Source organism: Triturus cristatus, chromosome 8, assembly GCF_964204655.1.
Source record: "Triturus cristatus chromosome 8, aTriCri1.1, whole genome shotgun sequence".
Taxonomy (NCBI): Eukaryota; Metazoa; Chordata; class Amphibia; order Caudata; family Salamandridae; genus Triturus; species Triturus cristatus.
In genome coordinates, this window is record NC_140591.1 from 1253697065 (window position 1) to 1253705570 (window position 8506).

The 8506-nt window shown below is 44.3% G+C and overlaps 1 pseudogene; it reads right to left on the bottom strand.

Annotated features, from left to right (window-relative positions):
- Positions 1-7101: 7101 nt before the first annotated feature.
- On the bottom strand, positions 7102-8295 carry LOC146805675 (uncharacterized; annotated as a pseudogene).
- Between the last annotated feature and the right edge of the window lie 211 nt (positions 8296-8506).

Below are 8506 nucleotides of genomic sequence, written 5' to 3' on the forward strand. Positions count from 1 at the left end.
TATAAAAATATGCAAGGTAGGCGTTCTGTCTTAAATTTCACTGTAAAACAGATGCACGGATATTTACAAGATTTTACAAAAGTGAAGCAGTGGAGGCTTGAGTGATGTAGAGGTCCAATTGTCAAAAAACCTGCACCTGTGAAAACCATGCATAGGAAATGATGCATTAACATTGCCACATAAAGAGAAGCCACAATTACACCATGGAGGTGCACATGTTGCAGCTGGGAGTCGCAAGGAGATGACCACCACCACCACCACCCCCCCAACCCAACCACCCACCCCACCCTCCCTCACCACCACAAAGGCAACGCAGGAAACAGAAGCACTTTTATCACCTGCCTGCTACTTTACTTGGACTCAGGGAGGATGAAGTAATCACCTATTACCAGCTGAAGACGGAGTCCATTGCAGGTAACTGCTACACATGAATGTGTCAAGGCTTCAGGCAACAGCTGCCAGGTCTACCAACATCCCTCCACAGGTGGAGCTCATGGGAGTACTAGACATGCTGGCACTGAGGTCCTTCCAGATACTCACTAGAGTGGCCGGAATCACCCAGCCATCTTTCTCCTCATTCCTTCCCTCCGTCCTGTATGCCATCATCTGTCTGACACCCCACTACCTCCTCTTTCCCGACATTCATGAACTGCAGCTGGAGATAAAACAAGGAATTTATGCCAAAGCTGGGTTCCCACACATGCTGGGTGCCATGGAATGCATACATGTGCAACTGGTTCCCCCTGCAGCCACACCCCATCTCTACAAGTACCAAAAGCGCACACACTTCATAAATGTCCAGGCCATCGTGGACCATCCCTGCCTGTTCATCAATGTGCTGGCCAAAAACCCTGGCAGTATGCATGATGCATACATTTTCAGGCACTCCATCATAAATGAGCGCTTCCAGAATGGACAATAAGGGAAAAGCCTACTTGTAGGTAAGTAAAACTCAAATACCTAACACACCCACTAACAGTCAGAAATGGAAAACATAATACCCATCTCTGTGTCTGTGGATGCAGTTAGGGACATATGTATGAGGGGTGTGCCTCATACATGAAACATGCATCATAGTGCATGTGTTATGCAAACCCCCAGGTTACAGATGTCAAGACACGCAGAGCCACTACAGCTGCAGCTGAATGGTGGAAAGGTACAGAGCAATGCATTGCTGTACCAAATGCTGTGTAGCATCACTGTGTGTGACTGTGAGGGAGGGATTCCATGGGGTAATGGGGGTGTCTACATGCCACTCCCACAGTTCATCAGGCATGTCATGTATCCCACCCCCAACATCTGTGGTTTACCATTGACACATGCATGTGTCAGTATAAGGTATGTCTGCTATGTCACTACCCATCTCGGGAGAATCAACTACCCAAATATTTAATCCACAATCAGCCACTTCACACATGTAGTGAGAGTACATGGCATAGAGTGGTCAGGAGCATCTCCAAACAGACATCACTGAAAAATACAGGATCAACATAACAGTCAGGATCTAGAAGTGTTCAATGTATCAGCCCATGCTCTGCATTTGCCATCACACAGAGTAATGGAGGAAACATGTGTTAACCTATGAACAACTGTATCACTAGCACATATTGTGAAACCAACGTTAGAAATCTGTATGATAATGTAACAGCACATAACACACTTGGCCTGGCATGTATCAGTAACAGTTAGCAAAAGTATTGACAGTTGTCCTTTCTTTTCACTTTCAGCTGACCAGAGATATGGGCTTCAGCCATTGGTAATGACCCCATATGCACACCCTAAGACTGAGCCTGAGAAGGCCTACCACCAGGCACTCAGCAAGACACGGAATATTGTTGAGTAAACCTTTGACCTGCTCAAGACCAGGTTACGCTGTCTGAACACTTCAGGGGTAGGTTGCTCTAATCTCCCCGAAGGTGTGCAAAATAATACTGGTGTTTGTCATACTGCACAATATATGGGTGCGGACTAATGTCCCCTGGGACAGGGACCAACAACAGCAGGACCCGATGGAGGAAGATTAGAAGGAGGATGCCGATGGTGGAGACATCCAAAACACTGCTCATGGCAATCACGGATGCACACACATTGCGCAACATGTCTTTACCTGATCAACATGTATGGGGATGGACCATTAAGCAACGTATTATAAAGGTTCAACAGGATAATAAACATGATAAATAAACATTAGTTGTCTTTGCATTCATGTCACAGTCCTAGGAAATATCAAATTACACACATCTCATCAACTAGAAGTAGCCTTCAAAAGTTTACATTCAGGTCGGAAGGCAGGCTTCAACATTAAAGTGTCAGAAACAACACACTGTCCATTGTCATGCATTGGTGTAACACTCCAGTCAACACTGAGGGGAGCGCAAATTGTGGATTAAATGAACCATGATGCAAAGTAGCAAACTTTTCTGGGATCTGATGTCATTTCAGACCACATCCTTTTCCCTGCCCAAAGTGATTTTCATGACCTCCTCTACTATTTTTCTCACTTTCCTAATGTTTCTTTTGTCAAAATTACATTGTGGCCCATTGATTACTCTTCATCTGGCCCGAGCCGAAGATTCCGCCCTGGGTGTGGAGAGTACGTCCCAAGCCGAACAGTGCGGCCCAAGCTGGAGATTCCAGCCTGACTGCGTACATAAAGATACGTCCCGTAAATTACTTCTATGAATACCAAAGTTGTAAAGTTGGACTTTTGTCTCAGATTGCCTCACATATTTCATAACAATACTGTCATTGTTAATGAGGTCATTCGAATATGGATTTAAAACATTTCTAAATGTCAGACCCTGAGATATTTTACTAATAAAATATATACAATGCCCACGGAAGTGATGTTGAGAGAATCCTGTACCTGTATGTTGTTATACTCCACTCTCGCAGCAGCTTTTTTTCATACTTGAATATAGGTTTTGTATAGATGCTATTCTCTAGGAACGCTGCTGCACTGTCAAACACTGTAACCTTGTCTTTATCTAAAAACTGAGCCGCCTAGTGAGTTCCTTCCATGTAGTGGGGATCTGTGTTAAAGACAAGTTCTTCGGACCCTATTTCACCTAAAAGGTATTTCTTGGTGCATTTATGATGGTTTAAGAAATCACAAATTTGAACAGTGCTCATTTTACAATATTTTAAAGATAGTCAAACAAAATATGCGGAGCTTGTTTGATCTGAATGACGTTGTTGAATATACAGAATACAACCATGTTCCCATTCATACCCAACGGCTGATTAAAAGTTATTTCTGCTTTTATATTTCCATTTTTGATCAAGCTGCAGTGACAGCTTTCTTCCATGTCAGTAGTTAGAACTAAAGCATATAGCGTGTAGCTCATCCCATATCCTTCTCTTGGTATGACTCCTGAGTCACGCAGGTGCATCCCAGTTATCAAAATTAAGCCCAGATATTCCCTGATAAAATTGGCATCTCCAAAGCTGGATGTATACGGTTTTGCAGGAATCATAGCCTTCTCATGGAACCGCACCGCATAGTTGATGTCATAATGTTTAAAATTTAAAGAATTCGAGGTATAGGTATAGGTATGAGGTGCACTTACGGCAGAAAAGCAAAAGAAACACAAATGATGGACGGAATGTGGAACAAATCAAACATTCACCCGAGTCAAGAGATCTGGGTTAAATCCATTGTTCTTTCGCGAAGTGCGCCGGGTATGCCCAGACATAGGTCCCGGGCTCACTATGCCACTGGATTCAAGCTAGCCTGGATGCTTGTTTCTGGTCCAGAGAGGACCTGGCTTAACAGTTTGGGCTTGACTGTTCCAATGAGGAGCAAGACTGATTTGCATATGGCTGGGTCTAAACTGGAGTGGTATGGTGAGCAAAAGAACAATGTACGTAACCCAGACATCTTGAGTGGGGATGAATATTTGATTTGTTTCGCATTCCATCTATTATTTGTGTGTCTTTTGCTTTCTCGCCCTAAGTGCACCAGGTATGCCCACACTCCCCATTATAAACATTTTGCTGCAAAATGTCTGCTGGTAGCCCCTCATAAAGACCCCTTTCAACGCTTAAACCCTAACTGAAACACCTTCTTTTAAAAGAGGCTTCTTTAACTTGGCAGCAAAACGGCTCCTGGACACCATTCTCCACACAGCTAAGGAATTCTCAGTCACCACAACGGGAGACATTTTGATGGTTCTGTAATAAATGGCATTATAAGCATCTATAAAAGCCTGTTGAATGTCCACATATCGGTGGGTGTTGTAGGCCGTAAAATATCTCCACAGTTTACATTTGAAAGTTCTGTTAAAACGCTCTACAACAGCAGTTTTTACCTCAGTATGCATTACAAAATGATGAACAGCTTGCTGTTTTAATAATGTGTAAAACAAATTCTTTGACAACTCTTTTCCAGTGTCTGTTTGCAGTTCTTGAGGGGTTTGCCCTTTCCTAAATAAGGCTTTAAAGGCCGTGGTGACGCTAGTACCACTTTTATCACTTATCGCTTCTTCAAAAGCATACTTGGGCAACACATCTATTACTATTAATATATATCGATCTCCATTATTATACTTGGCTAGATCTTTAAGACTGATTATGTCTACCTGCCATTGATAATCCAGCTGCGCATTAATGATGGTCGGTCTCCTATTAAAATGCCTTCTGGGTGGCTTGTGGAGTGAAAATGCCTCTTCCCCAGATAACCAGGTCTTCACCTGTGCTCTGTTTACCAGCTCATTTTCAGCTATCACCCATTTAACAGAGCATCAGCACTTCCGAAGCTTCCGACCCCACATAAATCATGATAAAGGTTCATTAACCCATACCCTGACATGTTTTCAGACCCAGTATCTCAAGAAATGAAAGACAATGGTTTTGTGTAAAGGCATTTTATAAAAAATAAAGAATGTTTGCAACACATAAGCAGGGCATAGTTTACAGTTTCATTGTACACGTCTTGTCATTGTTCTTGGACAGTTTGCTGACTTTTTACTACGTATACATAATATGACACATGCTACAAACATTACTAGGGCCTAGCAGATAATTTGCCTCAGCATCATAAGCTTTTTATAGTTTTTAAAGCTATAAACTCAACTACTCTAAACAGGACTTCCCTCTCACCCCTCCTATAACTTTGCACACACAGGGGCATATTCTCAAGAACGTGTGATAATTATTGCAAAATTAGCTTAATGCAACTTTGCATATCGCAGTCTATCGTGGGAAAACAACGCCGTGTTAACGTAGTATTCTCAACCCGGTGGCACCATGCGATAGTCCCACGATAACGCTTGAAATGACTGCGTTAAAATCAACGCGACGCCGTAAAAATGCAAAACGTGAAAAAAGTTGCGATGAGGCCAATCGTGATACAAAAATCATCGATAACCTGCGACAGGCCTGCAAATCCCAGTGTCATGCGGGAAAATGCACTATAAAAGCAGAACAATGCAGTTTATTTTGGTTTTGGTGCGTTTTTCACACACCAAAATCAAAATAAACTGCGTAGCACCATGGATGCATCCGGACCGAGTGCCCAGGTCAACGCGAACCCCACAAGCCCCACAGACCACCAGCAAGGAACCTCGGGGTCGGGGTAGGCCAAGTAGAAGAGGAAGAGGAAGATGTGGTACAGTCCGCATGACAACCGGATCGTCGTCACAGAGGTGACAGAACAGTAACAACAACTGTCCGTCACCTCCACCGTGTCATTGGCAACACTGACAGAAATATGGCATTCCATCGTGAATGCAGTCAGAGTTTCGAGGAGGTCAATGGAGGAGGTCAAGATGCGCTGGCATGATGTGAAAAGCCAAACCAAGCAGAAACACACTGCCAAACAAGAAGGCAGCAACGACGACTGGAGGTGAGAGTCCTTCGCCACAGGAGGAGCTGGAGGAAATGGTGGCCGCAGTCATCATTGTGGAGACAGTGCAAGGAGTCAGGAGTCCGGACACAGCTCGACACGACCTGATACAACATAAACAGGGTGAGTGACGACCAGGGACTGGGGTGACGGGGGGAGACAGGCACAATGGCACACATGCACAACAATGTGTAGCACACTGCACACCCACAATGACCCTGGGATCATATCCCTGTGGCACACTGCAGCACACATACAAACATCAAGTAGGCCCCCGTCCACCATGTGCCCAAAGGGGTCCCACCCCACCCATCACCAATTTCACCACACACACATGCACTCATGCAAAACACAGCAAAGATGCGTATTTGTGAGCCACACTGACAATGCAAGTGACACTACATGACGATCAGCATGGCTGAAGTACAAATCACCATGACATTGTGCACGCTATGAGACTGAGGTGGCTGAGTGTGGACCACATCCATAAAGGAGCAGGTCACATTCTGACACATCCACGTGCACAAACAACCACTGACGTCAACAATACATCTGCAGACAAACAATGCACAAGAGTACAAAAACCGTCCAAGAGCACAAGTGACCCAAGTTGCCAACATCACGGCACCTTAAAAGCACAAAAGTCAAAGGCACACCGCCTCCAAGGGATAAGGGGCAGCAAAATCACAACTGTGACGTGACTCTACCACAATGCAGCACACACACATAGCAATAACAGCACATCCACATTGACGACAATGTGGTACACAGTGCAACACTTACACTGCAGAACAGAGGACACAACTGGGTCCGCTTGTGTGTAGAAACTGGCCAATTGAATTTGGCGGAACCGCATGTTTCTGGGGATGCATTTGGGACTCTTCAATATCTTTTCCCACTCCCTGTCTTCCAGTTGCCGCTCCAAATCCTCCTTCCACCTGCATCGGAGTGAGTCTAGTTTTATCGCCGCATGTGTGTGAAGGGATGCCGCAAACCATCGGATTAAGTGACGTCCCATAACGTGAAGGTACTGTATGGTGAGATGTTGACTCGGCTCTTCTTTCAGGTCCCCCCACTTAGAAGGTAGTGTAGTGATCAGTGAACGGTGTCTTGAAAATTGTCCCGGCGGCAGCCCCAAGATTCATATGATATGAGCATGCCATCTTGATACAGGTCTCCCAGGGTCTGTATATCGGCTTCGTGCCACTCCATAAGCTCCAGGGATGTGAGCACCCCAGGCCTGCTGGGGGAGCCCACTAGTGGTATGGCCGGCGCGTAGGGGACGAGTCGTCAAAGAATACAGTAATGACAGAATACCTGGGGACTCGTCGTTTTTTTGAAAACAGTTTTCGTGGGGCTAAAGATCCAACTCATCTATTGTAAAAAAAATATCTCACATACATCTTTCTATAGCCCTTTCTGTCATCCTTCTAACAAAATACGTACACAAACCTTACATGCAACAGAGTTTTTAGCTTGGCTCACTCGAGCATTAGATCTCTTCGAGCGTGGTCGATAAGACCTTAAACATATAAGGATGGACATTTTTCGTTTCCTTGGACAGATCATACACCAACCTTAACAGTTTATTTACTTTGTTCGGGTCTAGCAAGCTACATATATAACAGATTATTCTTGAAGTGTATGAGTCATATAGACACTCATGAGGTTCCTGCTGTGGATCATTAATTTTATGGCCGTAACAGAGGTTATAATAGTCATGTTTGACACATGCCCTGACAACAATCGCAGCAAAACCTTTAACAGGCCATATGGCATTATAGGACACGCCTGGAGCTTCTTTTTCAAAATCTGCGATATTATAGGTACAAACACATTTCTTACACTGCTCTTTGTGTTGAATTGTGGAAATTTCAGTCTGTTTTGAACAACATAAGCAGTAAAAATGTACGGCATTAACATTTGCCGACGTCCCCCCCACCACAGCCCTTTTTGCTGATGCTTTGTATGGTTCAAGAAAGAAAGAAAGAAAGAAAGAAAGAAAGACTATTAGTTAGAAATAAAATGTAGCCATTTATATAGTATAAGTAAGTGTCTATACATTTTTTACTAACCTTGTCATTGTCATGGGATTCAGCTGCGGCTTTGAAATCTTGAGAGTGGCTGAGGTCTATTGAGGCACAACCAGTTTCGGAATTTTGCCAAATAGCCTCCCGACCCGATTCCTCCAGAAACCCCATATCTTCATATACCGGTGAGTTTGGAGCTGGTATAGATTCTTCACCATCTTCTTTGTCGATAAAATTGTTTCCAGCCTTTACTTTGTTGCTCGAGGCTTTACTTCGGCTGCTGGAGCCCTCAATAGGGGATATCAGTTGTGACAAATCCTTGAGGCTAAGCGTTTCCAACCACTGGCAGAGCTCCTCATCAAAACCAGTGGTGTCATGACCACCCTCTTTAAGGTCGCTCTGCTGCACGTTGTGCTCCATTGCCGCTGGTGTCAAGCTACGATAACTTCTATCAATAGTGTTCAAACCACCATCAGAGGGCCTCTTTTTGATGAGGTGGCTTAACTCTTCATAATGACCGAGCACTCTTTTTCTGGAGGGCGGCCCCTGAGTTTGGCATAGGTTGCCTAGGGGCTCCTTATATGTATTCTAAGCATAATACAATAGGGTGTACTCATCCTCATCAAATGAT